We start from the raw sequence: 14,313 nt of genomic DNA, 5'->3' as shown, positions 1-14,313 counted from the left end.
GGTCAAACTTTCAATGAGAATAATCGATGTAAAAATGGTTAAGGAAATACTGTACATGCCTATATACTGTAAGTGTGCAAAAAATATAATGAGGCCATAATATAAGCATATTATGCAAAAGATTTGAGAAAAGTTTTGCAATAGTATATACCAACACAAGTGAAACGTTTCTGTAATAATGTGAAGATTTGATTGTTTCATTATTGGTTGTCATATCAATGCTTATTTTATATAAACCCCAATAAATACCAAAGCACTTGTAAATGAGTCTACCCGTTTTAAATATGTATTTTTTATTGGTTTATACATTCACCATGCCCGCTATACAAGCATTTGTCTCACTTCCACACGGATGTGATGCAGGCTTTGCTTTTCCAATTCACTCTCTGAAAATTGATTCTGTATGCAAAATGTCAAAAGATGGATTTGGTTGCATAGATGCTGTCGAGAAAAAAATAAATTGTAATGTTGTTATGTGAACCTGTTTTTTCCAGTCAGAACAGGGCAGCTAGACGGAATCTTGTGTTCATGTGCATATCTACAATTCGAGTACAAATTTGTCAAAATAAATGACCTACATCTGACGAAATTTGCCTTTGGGGGCATTTGGAAAATACTAATATGCAAAAACTGTTTCTGTATTCGGTTGCAATGTGTTTGAAAACAACAGTTGTCTATGGAATTACCACATTTTTATAATAAAAAATTAATACAAATTGTTAAAATATTTTTGTGCAGGTTTTGCTTATACCTGTGGGGGCCACATTGTTGAAATTTCCTCAAAAATCGTTTGAAAAAGTGGAAGATATGTTAATAAATAGACATTAGACTTTAAATATAATGTCAACATTAGGTTTAGAAAATATAATTAGATTGCTTTAGATTTCTATTAATCTATGATCCATTATCACAGATTAATTGTTATTCTCGTACCTCCCATGCTTGATCTGTAGAACAATGCAAAAACAAAGTTTTCGCTATTTCAACTATAAAAGCTTTTTCATTTATCAATGTGAATTACTCCTTTTTTTAGTTTGAATATAAATATCCAAAAAAGTAAAAATATACAGTAAGCTCCTATGAAGTATGAAGAACACACTGTGATTTTTGTGAGACATGGTTTAAACATGAAGCAAACTCTACCCACGCTAGTAATGGTATAACCTGAAGTTCACATCGCAAAATTTTGATGACAAAAAGGTAAAAAACATGACTGGATTTTCCATTGAAGTTGCTCACCATCATCCAGACAGATTAAAGTGACACTGCGGGAAATCAAGAGCTGTAAATCAGCCGCTCGTCTTTGATCTACCACTTTCCAAGCTAAGACTCCGCATGGATTATGGGCATAACCGGGCTCTTGATGTCTGCTGTCTCTCCCTCTCGCACATGTGTACGGTCTGCTCGGCGTGAGCGTGGAGAAGCACTATTAAAACCATTAAAGTGTTGTGTCCGAAGAGATATGCGTACAGGGGCTGATAAATGTGATGCACCGAATCACGTTTCCAAGTGACAAATGACTGCTCGGTCGCTGCAGGTATACATGGGCAGAATAAATGAGAGGGCATTATTCTCCAGACACCCTGATTTGCATCTCATTATCTTTGAGAGTTTTTTATATTTAATTTAGCAGAAGGGCATGTCAAATCGCAAGATTCTGTTCCATGTCTAGGAGACCCTCTTTCAAACTGGCACCTGTCAGCCAAGCATGAATCTGCGAAATGTCAGCAAGCTTGCGCGCGTAAAGGCTCCCGTTGAATAATGACATATGATGCAAATTAGACACTGATATTATGGCGGGTCATTAAACTGCATATAAACAGCCAGTAATAGACTTCGGAGACATATTAAAACGACGCAGGAGTAAAAACCGTAAAAATGGCTTGTTTTACAATGACACGCAACATTTCCAGTGGACAATGAGGTACTTATATAACAGCTATGCATTGTTGTAAATATCTGCCGGCTTCACTAACAAGGCCAGCCCAGCGACCGGATGAAATGCTGTCAACCGGCAAGGGGTTTCCGGCACGCCTGGCATCCTGATGAGGCCCTCACGCTGGCTTGTTCAGTTCAGCTGGAGGTCTTAGATTCTACATCACACTTTTTGTAGCTTGACCTTCATATCCTCTTATCGCCAGCAACATTTTAATCATGGTGCTGAGACGAGGCAGAGCTGTGCTGCTGATGTAATGAAGGGGACACAGCGAGAGCCCACCGGGTCCCTTTGCCGTCGGCATGGTAGCGTCGCTAACAGAAATGAAGAATTCTCGCTCTAGTCCGGTCACTGAGGGTGACAAGGCGAAACAACTGCCTCAAGGAGAAGCGCCATAAAAATATATTTAATTAGACTTTAATGCCAAAGCTGCTCTCCTGCTCTACCATAGAAACTGTCCATCTTAATTTTAAAGCAACATATGCATTGCCTATTTCCAAGGGTAATGACAGGAATTCTGTAATTAATTAATTTGAATATAAGAAAAATAATAATCTCATTAAAGGAATGTTAATGAGATGCTAGGAAGTAATCAACATACTATGCTTCTCAGTAAGGCCGTTGAGTCTAACCAAAAAGTTTAATGGAAAAATGCACCAATACCAAAGACAGAACAGACAGAAATTTGTTGTGAAATTTGCTTTGAAAGTTTGTAAAAAGCACATGACATTGTGCTTATCCTTTCATAATGTTTTTGAGGTGGAGTTGTTTTCACCATGAAGCTATTCCATTTTTATTAGTCTCACTGTGTTTTAAATAGGTACAGGCTTCGGAAAAATATCGGTACTCATACTCAGTCTTTGAAAAATGGTGTCGGTGCATCACTACCGAAAATCCTCCTTGAAATTATAACAGTTAATTTATTTATCTATCTTCTATAGAAATACCGAGTCTGTGACCTCCGAAGTAATGGAAGCCAGATTGAAAATGAGAGGGCAGACATAACTATAGTCCCCTTTCTTCTTTCTTAAATGATCCATCATCGTGAAAAAATTTGCACAACCTCACCATTTCACATCTACACCGCTCTCACGCCAGAAAACTGACAGCAGAACGGCCGCGGTTCCTGGGCTGCCTTCCGCTGTACAAACTTATCAGTGAATAATTATTGTCAATTATCTCCAAATGAAGCTTACACATGCATGGCTAAGCGTGCTGATCCAACCAAAACAAGCCGAACGCAGACAGCATAGCCCGCGAGTGAGCTAAGTGAAGTAATTATATTTCATTAAAGGTGCAGGTGTTATAGTTATACAAAGAACAAGGTCAAAACTCTCATTCAAAAAACAGTTTGCTCACGTCAGCGTATAAAACCTCCCGTGCAAATCAACCAAATGAGACTCATGTTAATGAGACAGGAGTGCATTTGTGATGTCATCCATATGTCTGGTTGCTGATTCGTTGCTGCTTCTTTGCATTCTGTAAATGTGAGGGCTGTGCTAAGTGTCAGTGTGTCTGTAGTGTTTGTTCGGCCTCACACTGGTTCCCGTCAGGACGTCGGTTATCCATCAACAGGGACCTTTGGCATCACAGACAAAAAGTCACTGATGCCATCAAAACAGTTCTTTAAAACCACTAAGGCTATCGAAATGTTAAGTAATACCCTTTTGATGCCGTCAATGGCTTTTAAAGGTCCAGTGTATGAAATGAAGTGGCATCTAGCAGTGAGGTAGCGAACTGCAACTACGAAGCACTATGTTTGCTGACACAGAACTAAGATGTTGTCAACTTTCTAATATGCAAAAACAAAGAAATACCGTTTTTATGTAGCACACTCTGTAGAGAAGTTTTTCCACAACATGACGAATTCCCTGTAACACGGTGTCTACAGCGGACTCATTCTATGGTAATAAAAACATAACGCTTCAAATGTAAGGTCTTTATACATCTAGTTCTGACAGTAGATACTCCAAAACATTACCAAACTTCTTCGTCAACTCTATTCAGCTTTATACTTTATACGATGGGTTGGAAGCAACAGCATGATTTTAACAACAGCATGTTGACTTATAGTGCTGTTCCTCACTCTGAATTTAAGATAAATGAAACGGACCATCTTGTGTGCCGACTCTAATTGCCTCCTGACAAACAAAGACAACTGCTCAGCGCCGCAGCACGGGAAGTGAGAAGATGGTGATAAAACTGTGCAGCTTGCCTTCTGCTTAACTGCATGGACCTGACAGACAGAGAAAAGTTATATGCAAGTATACAGGCTTATAGCTTGCTTCTTCAGGAGTGTCGTCTTTGAAACCAACACGTTCTGATGAAAATGACCTAGACCGTGCTAACCCTCTCACTCAAACACTAATGAAGCACAAACATGACAATTCAAGTGGCCTCTGTGGATTTGAATATATATTTGGTGTTATAAGCAGAAAACTGTGGATGTTGTAGTGAGTGTTGGAGAGTTTGGGGGCTAAAGATGTTAGCTAAATGCAGTTCTGTCATGACAACTCTCGGAGGGTTTACCATGGTAGTGTACATACAGCGGAATAGATCTGTAGCTGCTACTGGTGATGCTGCTGCGGCGGAGCAAGTGCAGCGACTTGCTACTGCCAATACATCCACAAAATGCTGCTTAGTGCATGTAAGTATGCTACACATAAAACACGAATAAACCCAGTATGCATGAAATGTATGCAGTATGCAGATCTATACAAGTGGAGCTGGGGAAGGAGGCGGGTTTCTGAATCGCGCTGCTTGCTACAACAACCACTAGTCAAGATTTAAACATTGAGAAGCAAGCTCATTGGCTGCTGATACAGAAGGAACAAATCAGCTGTGCCGTGTGGTAAAGTTATAATGTCATATTAGTTTATAGGACTATAGGCCTGCAGTTTCATGCCAGAACTTTCTCTGTCATCGAGGAGTTAAAATGAAAAAAGAAATGGACCAAACCTGAAGCCAAACATTGGAATAGAAACTACAACTCATTTAAAATGCTAAAAACATTGAGTCATTTTACTTTCTGTTTTATCACAGACTGTATATGTGATGTAGAAGTAATTCTTAATTTACATGGATCAAAGACAAGGTATTGAAAAACATAGTACTGTATTTATAAAACGTGGTGTGATGTTTAACCTCCTCGGATATCATAAACCACACCATATGCCACATGCAATTTAAATGAATTCTTCATTAGATTTATTAGATTAAATCAAGTCTTCATTATGAGGTTAAACAAAGATGTGAATTGAAATTTCTGTATCAAGCATCACATGAAGCAAATAATATTATCAAATAATTTTATTACAACCATGAACACAATCTATTTGCTGGATTTCCAGGTACATAGATCCAGTTTAATAAAATGGATTAATAGGCATCTATATAAATCTATTATTTTTGTATATAAAATTAAATTAAATAAAAATGAAAAACTCATTCACGAAAGGGTTGTGAGAACCCTCCCCTAAATGTTAGGGGAATATGTAAATTCGATAACAAAGGAGAGACGTTCAAACAAATAAAAGCCAATGTGTCGGGGCGGTAGATTAAACCAAGACTAGGCTTTAGTTAAATTAAGACATTTAAGTAGTTTTCACAAACATGCATTTTGAGACAAAACAATGTATACTGATGTATTTTTTATTATGTCAGTGCAAACGGTTTTCAGTTTAGACATCTCTAACATTTATTTTAGTCTTAGACCCTGTACAGGAAACCACCCCGTAGTGGATCCATTCAATCTGATCATGTAAAATTGCTCTACCTGACAGAAATCGGTCCTTCCTGAATATTTGCACAATTTGACAACTTTACCCTTGGTGGACAACATTGTAAATGTTACAAAACTCCAAGAGGAAGATTCTGAAAATCGATTCATCTGCAGAGCTCATCTCTGGTTTACTACGCATCTCACAGCACAAGAAACAGAAAAGCCCTTATAAGCCTGACAGCCGAGCTCACCACATGCCTGCCATGACTATGCAGTCAACACAGCCCTCTCTGATGGAGAATCTCTGTGGGAATTCATCTTAAACAAAACTCTGGCTATACACAGACAATCTGTTGTCTGGTTCCTTGTCCTTTACTCACCACTGCAGCTAACAGCTTGCACCACAGTATTATCATTCTAGAAAAACAAGGGTTCGTAACCTTCTTCGATTCCTGTGTAGTCTGGCAGATGAGGGATGCATTTAAATCTTAATGTGTCTGATCTGAGGGAGGCGTGGGGGTTCAGAGGATATGTGTTGTAATGATGCATTGCTGTATGGGGCCGGTGAATTGGCCTGGCTCAGATTGCCCAAGTTCTCCCCAGACGCTCTGATTAAAGACTGTTAATCCATCATCAAAGTCGGCCTGAACGGCACAGATGTGTCCGGGGTTAGAGGTCAGTCTGTGATCGGAAGCCTACAGTGCTCTGCCCGCCTTCATCTGTCTTACACAACAGGCATCTCTTTAGAGACAGATAAAAAAATACACTCATACACTTTGCCTAAATCTTCAGAGAGAATGTTGTAAAAAATTTTCATAATGCACGAGAAAGATTCCTACGCATGGATGACTGAATTGTGACTTTCATTGATCTAAAGCAGGATGACATGGAAGACACACAGCTGTACTTTCATACTGTGTGTCTGTGCGTCAGATGGTTTGGGGTGGGGAAAGGAGGTTGTGTTATTAGAGACAGAGATATTAAGTGAAGGTGAGGTCAATGAGGGGATTATTCATACATATCTGTCAACGCATTATGAGTGACCAGCTGCCCAACACCCCTGCAAACAATTATAATAAATAGGGTCAAGCATTTGAATGCAGAATATCAGCTAACCAAATGAAAAAAGGAAACAATCAAATAGATTTACTTATATATTTAAATACATTAATAATATATACTGTATATTTATATATAAATGGCAACAGGTTTCTTATATACTTATATCCTACCCACAGTAAAGTGTTATTGCTCAGAGGTTGCTCTTGCTTAGCTCATGGGATATGATTTTGAGTTTCATTGAAATATGGACTAAGTCTCTGTTTTTATAAATTTTCTAAGAAACATCTAAGACAATTATTTAAAATTCATTATGAGTTTGGAGCTACAAAATTGCAAATGTAAAATAGTCTGGATTTGGAAACATTTTCAATGGAAATGTTTATTGTATACTGAAAAAAATATACATAAATATAGTACAGTTTTACATTATTTCATTTGAAAAATATATCATTTTAAAACAGTGCCGATCCTAGACGTCAGGAAACCTTTGTGAGGGGCACCCGTTATAACAGTTCAAATTAGATAAGCATAACTGTAAACTATAAGAAATAAAAATAACATATCAATTAAAGACAAAAAAACTTAAACTGACAGTAAGTATAAAATTGAAAGATTCACATGGCTGTGGAACCATCTAGCTTTCTACTATTCAAATGAGTGAGTAACAAAAATAAAACATGATAAGGATAGTTTACTCAAGAAAGCCAAGCATACAAAAGGCTATTCTATAAATGTGATGACACACATCCACAATCCGTTTCTTGTTTACAATTTTACAACGTGTTTTGATTCAGTCCTTAAGGAGGCCCCCTGAACCACGCAACTTGCGTAGTTTGCGTATTACATTACATTATATATCTAAAAGACTAATGGAAACATTCATTTGATTTCTGCATCTTTTCTCGGAAACGATATCCGAGATACTGGAGACTTAAACATTTTAATTTGCTTTCCTCATACATGTCTGGGAGAAAAATTTGAGATGAAAAATGTCTGAGGTATCACTTCCTTTGGGTAGTGAGTACAATGCCGTCAATTACCTTAACAGAGGACAGATAACTTTGAACAAAACAAGAACCCTAACGACAGGCCAAACTTTCCTCATCAGAAAGAAATGACATAAATTAAGCCATGCTTTTGACACATTTACATAATAATTATTGCCATACAGTGCTAATCTGGAGGGAGTTAATAGCTTTATTCCAGTCAATGGCTCTGAATGGAATGGGGATTTTGTTGGAACCTCTAAATGGGATCAGCCTTTTCCGGGGTAACAGTGTGGCTTTGCGGTGTAAAACTCCCCCCATCACCTCGGTTTCATCCCTGCTTACGGTGCTAAGCTGTGTGTATACTCTATATGTGTTTGTGCATGCATCTGTACGCAAGGCTGTTTGTGAACATGCAAATCTATAAGGCTTTGTGGCGAGCAACATTTTCATTCAGGATGTGCAGATTGCATACCCAAAGTGCCGATTGCAAACTGAATTACAATGTCCTCATGTGTTTGTTTTATCTGTGCTCGACTCTGAATTAATCACATAATTAATCCATTTGTGTTGTGATTGCACACATGTGCGTCCTGTAAAAGAGGAGGAACAGAATAAGGGCTGTGCCATTCGTGAGCAATCAGGTCAGAAAGAGATAAAGAGAGAGAGACAAAGACAGAAATGGTATGAGTGAGTGGAATGCAAATAAGCTCAACTCAGGAGGAAGGCTTTGTTATCGTGAGGGAGAAATACGACTCTAAACTGAGATTCAGACACACAAACAAACATCTCAGAAATACGCTAATCTCCAAAGCATCACAACACTTTGACAAAAATGCATGAATCGCTGGTCATACTGGACGTATTTAATTGTTTATGTAAGATCACGTTTTAATTTTAGAGCACAGTTTATAACTATATTCCTGCTTTGTAGATTAAAATATTTAAACGGTACTTAAAAGATAAAATGAAAATGAAATAAATACAGCAGTCATTTCTTACTCATTCACTCCATACAAAAAATGACTCAAAAATAATAAATGCCACGTAGGTGCATGAAGTGTAAATAGGTCGACCCCCTCATCTAAGAAATGAAAAGCTTGTCAAGCACTAAAAAAGCACACTTACAAGTGCACATTATTTATAATTAGATTTTTCATTTTTATTTAAATAAAACTTCGTAGGTAGCTTTTTAGTGGCAGCATTTCATAAACACAAACTAATGGTATTCTGGGTATGAGAATTTTGTCTGGCAAACATTAGAGTGTCTAAATAAAACACAAACGTTCACTCACGATTAATCGCATCCAGAATAAATGATTGTGTTTACATTTTGTATTTATAAACACAAAACATACACATTTATTTAGGAAATATTTTGATCTTTTGATGTAAATTTACAAAAAATATTAAAATTATATATATACGTTTATTAATAAAATTAATTAATAAAGAAATCTTAAATATATGCATATATGTTTTTACAAATACTGAATTCATATGCACAGTACACAGACATATACAGTATCATGTAAACACAAACGTTTGGCTGTCCAAAATAATACATCAAACTATATTTTTCCAAACGCGCAAGAAAATATTTTTGGATTTGGCCACTTATAGACAGCTATGTGTTCAGTCTAAATGTGGCGTATTGCTTTAGAAGGGTCAAAAAGTGTACAGCAATACAGGGCGACTTGCCTGCAAACACCCTGTAGGCTATGGTCTGTCTCTTCTGTAACTGAATGTGCTGGATCAGGCAGTCTGCTGGTAATCAGTAAGAGTGTCTGGAGGCATCCAAACGTGCAGCATGTTATCATTAACACAGTGCTCAGTCAGTAAGCAAACTCCCAAAAGACACAACATGCTCTTCACGGAGAAATGCTGCATTTCACAGTTTCTGCTAGACTGCTACATTATTGAGAAGTCTGAGCAGTCGGCTGTTCTCCTTACTTAATGTCAACCAGGTAAAATAATTATCAGCATGTTTACTCGGGCTGCTGGTTGCTTAGGCCTGGCATTTTTTAAGTTTTGTTTTTGTTTGTTATTGTGTTATGGGAATGCAAAAATGAGAAGCTGAAAGAGGAGAAATTTTAAATGCCACACTTAATAATGATAATGTATATTTATAGCTTGTTTTTGTTACAAACATTCAATTGAATATTATCAGTGTGGGGCCTATTTTCACAATCTAAGCGCAGGGCGGATCCGAATCCACTTTTGACAGTTTATCGGTGGATGGTTTAAACGTGATGTCCCACGACTGGGCGCATGGTCTAAATAGAAAGTAGTACCATATATAGTATAGTATAGTATAGTATAGTATAGTATAGTATAGTATAGTATAGTATAGTATAGTATAGTATAGTATCGTATAGTATCGTATAGTATCGTATAGTATCGTATCGTATCGTATCGTATCGTATCGTATCGTATCGTGTAGAATAGTATATATATATATATATTGTATATATAGATAAATCAGGGTCTCTCTCTCTCTGTCTAGATCTGATTTATGTACAGTATTTACTATATACATTAGGTGATAGACAGCATGGACAGACTCGCTTTGGTTTCAAATAAGCTTTTTAATCCACTAACACTGACATACACGCCAAATACATTTATTTAAATAAGAGCCGTTGACAGACGGCAGCTCACTGAAGTCCTCAATTCTTGGCCGCTAACCGGTGTGACGTGCTCCTCAAGGGTGGAGTCTGTGTTTAGTTTGCCATCATAAATTGCTTCTTCATAATTTATCAAATCAATTGGCTTGACAAACAAACAGCACACAAGCTAATTAAACATGCACTTGGAATAACCCTGACCAAGCATGTCAGTCACGCATATAAGCCCAGCACACCAAACACTTACATCTGGGACCTGGCAGCTGGGCTGCCCAGATACAGTGCATTTTGTTTTTATTTGCCATATATTTCCTGCTTTCCCTCTCTCTTTATCTCTCTATCTTTCCCTCTACTCCTCCTCATTTTTTACTACCTCCATGGTCTGCAGGTGCACTGCTTGAGAAACTCTCAAAGCAGTGGGTGTCTTATTATGGGGAGGCGATGGTTGAGAGAGACAGAGCGGTAAGCCCCATTAGCTCCGACAAGAAGTGCTAGGCAATATGTGAAGCAGCCTTGTATAAAAACCACAGACAGCGAAGAACCAACAAGCATATCTGTTATCCGTAAATAAGTTAAGAGTGCGGAGGTCAGCGGGAGACAGCAAAAAATACAATAAGAAAGACGAATTGAAGGAATGAGAGATTTTCCGGACGGTGGGTGCGTCTGTGTTTCTTATGGTGACTTGTTGAAATGGTTTCTGCAGTTTGGCAACAGGCTAAAAGGCAGGTGTCACCTTTTATATCTTTGAGTGATGCTGCATGTGCTGCTAAAGAACAGAGACAATGAGCTAAAGAAAAATACTATTAGCTTTGCAATCAAGAGTGAGGCAATAATGGCTTTTTTGATGCTCAAACCATTTTAAACTGCTCCAGAGAATTTTAGTTCACTTTCCATTAGTTGCAATAATAATGTTAATAACAATATTAATAATTACAACAACGTTAATAATACTTTGTTAATAATTAATAATATCAAATATTATTATTATCATTGATATATGAATTATTTAAGATCACATATCACGTCCTTATCTTATCTCTTTTCATGGCTTCATTCTTCACTGTTTCTATAATCTTACTTAAAGCCATTTTAATTGCACTTACTATGTACTATACTATCTATAGACAGATGTTATACAAACACAATGAAGAATTATTGACATATTAACAAGGTTTTAAACAGTAACACAAATCAAGAGAAATATTGAACCCTCTGTAACTATTCAAACTGTCCTCATCAATAGATTTAATGTAACTAAACATATAAAATATAAGTGAAAAGATAAATGAGCTTATTGTTAATAATCCATTTATAGCAACAAGCTCCAATAACAAACTCCACATCTACATTGTATGAACATCTATATATTGGCTTTTAAATTTTATATAAAGGAAAATATGGTTCTAAAAGTATTTACTTTTAAAAAAAGTGTGTGTGTGTGATGAGTGTTGAGGAAGAACAGTGGTCTTGCAGAAGATGTACCATAATGAGGGTGACAATTTGAACATAAATAAGCAGATGCAGACAATAGAATAACTTAATGTGCTCATTAATCGTAGAGAGACTTGCATAAATAAATAAATAAACTGCATAAGGAATAATTTACACATCTTTGGGAAAAACGTTTTTGGGACGAGATGATTTAATATAATGTCTCATTTAGACCGTGGAATCTGAGAGACTGAGAATAGGAGCTATAAATTCTGCAGAGCTGGTTTCAGGAATTGTTGAGTGATGACAGCGATGTATCTGCTGGGTCACCGGTATGTTTTTACACATTAAATTGTTTTCCTAGCTAGGCTGACACGTGGAAACAGCAATTGTGAATAACATGATGACTAGATGATGAATGAGGTGCCAGAATCAATTGGGTGTGTAATTACACTTTATCATTTAGATCCCTCTCCTCCGATTTTGTTTCTCAACAGTGGAAGCGCACACGCACATACACCGCGTCTCGGATGAACTGCCTGGGCAGCAGCTTCCTGATCCGTCGTCAATGGTACGAGAGGTCAAACAAAATACATCTAAACCCGTCTTCGGATCGTTTCTTCAAAAGCATACACTAAAACGGTTCCCACTTTGCTACAAAAACAAAAACAAACACTTTCAATAAAAACACAGCGATGCAAATCGGACGGCGATCATTGGAGGCCGGGAGGCTATAACATGATTAGATTAAGTTTTATGGAGGAAGAGCCTGTGGAACAGAAGACTGCTGAAACATCAGATGACCAGACCATTGAAATGTGCTGATGTGGAGGAGCTGAAGTGCAGAGCGCAGCACACGAGATGGCAAGAGGAAGATACAGAGCGGAATTACTTATTCAGGAAGGGGAGCGGGGTGTGGGATGAATCTTGAAATTAGCACAAATAGATTATCTGTCCACCGGTTCCTGGCCTCAGCACGGGCCAAGCAGGCCGGAAAAAAAGGAAAAGAGAAAAACACATTGACTGCTTGGCGAGCGACTGCCCATCCGAGCAGCAAAGAAGGACCGCAATTAAAGGATCAATCACTGTATCATCGATCCTCGGGGGAGACAACTGTATCCGGGCCGAACTAAAAATGCTACGGTTTTGCACTGTTAACAAAACATTTGAAACATCTCACATCTTTCAAGAACCGTTTGTTTTCTTAAAATTTTTTATAGAATGTAAGGAACTGTTTTTTCAAAGATTATATTCCAAGATTTTAATATCATAAGCGTATGACGCTGATCTGATCCTGTCAAGTTTTGACATATATCCGTTTTTGCTTTCAATAAAAGGGCAAAACTCAATCTTTTCAGACATAACTAATCGAAGGAACCGTGCGATGGGATAATCAATTGCGACTGGTCAATGTGCAGTGACACCCATATGGCCAATATAGAGTGGGGCTAAAGAGACCTATTTGCCGATTAGGAACCCATTGGGCTGGTAAATAAACAGTTCTGGTCCCTCCTATGAAAAGCGGTTTTGGGCTTTAAAAAGAAAGACACAGACACAGAACATCATGTTATGTTTGGCACGAAGTTAATAATGCCGTAACACTGTATATTACATTTGATAATTTCATTTCTCTCCCCGTTTAAAGTACAAAGGCATGTCAATCATGCAAAAATAGTTATGATTCACATTATTGATGATGTCTCACAGACATTAATCAGACATTTACACCCTTCTTTGTCTTCTCTGCAAGCTAACCAGGAACAGCAGGAGCCTTCGGTTCTCCTGCAGAGGTTATGGTGGATAAAGTGAGAGGGCTGATGTATAATGCATACATTATACATCAGAATGAGTGAGGGCCAGCAGTGTGTCAGAGGAGACTGAGTTTGATTCGATGGCGCTCCTTCAGGAGCCTGCTTCATCCCTCCTTTAATTACACTCTATTGATCAACTCACAGATGGAGGGGGAATGAGGAATAGATTGAAAGGGAAATAGAAAGAAAGGGGGAAGATATGAAAAGACAGGGTGTTGCGTGCAGTTTTTAATATTGGAAATGGAATTGTAGTCCATGTCGGCTATCTTTTGTACACTTGTGTATTCCTACATTTTAATCAACAGATATCTGGGTTTAAAGCATTTACCCTGTGCGTTTCAATTTCTTTAGATTGTCAAAATCTGGGGATACAGACCAAAAACATTGTTGGACGTTATATCTCGCAACTTTTTTTGACCACTAATATGCTCCCGAAGAATAGCCTGCATCAGCAACATCAGGGCTTTCAGCCAAACGGATACTTCAGATTTAAAATGCATCACCTTATTTTTTTCATACGAACAATATGCCTGCTTCATTTACATATCAATTTCGATTCACACTTCAAATACCTTAAATTTCTCGTGCACATTATTCATAGTTAAATATAATGAGCTACTAATAATATAACATAAATGCACGAAACAAACGTTAAAGCTAGTTCACCCAAAAATTCTCTCATCGTTTACCCAAGTTCAAGTTCTCTGTGAATTTCATTGTTCTACAAACACAAAGAAAG

General features: G+C 37.5%; 1 protein-coding gene across 1 annotated transcript in view; it reads right to left on the bottom strand.

The window, feature by feature from the left end:
• Positions 1–14,313, bottom strand: part of ntng1a (netrin g1a) — a 73,481-nt gene that overhangs the window by 21,835 nt on the left and 37,333 nt on the right. The gene's annotated exons all lie outside the window — the stretch shown is intronic.

The sequence above is a fragment of the Barbatula barbatula genome (genome assembly GCF_947034865.1).
Source record: "Barbatula barbatula genome assembly, chromosome: 23".
In the NCBI taxonomy this organism is placed as follows: domain Eukaryota; kingdom Metazoa; phylum Chordata; class Actinopteri; order Cypriniformes; family Nemacheilidae; genus Barbatula; species Barbatula barbatula.
Note: the sequence above shows the minus strand (reverse complement) of the source record. Positions and strands in the feature narration are given on the sequence as shown.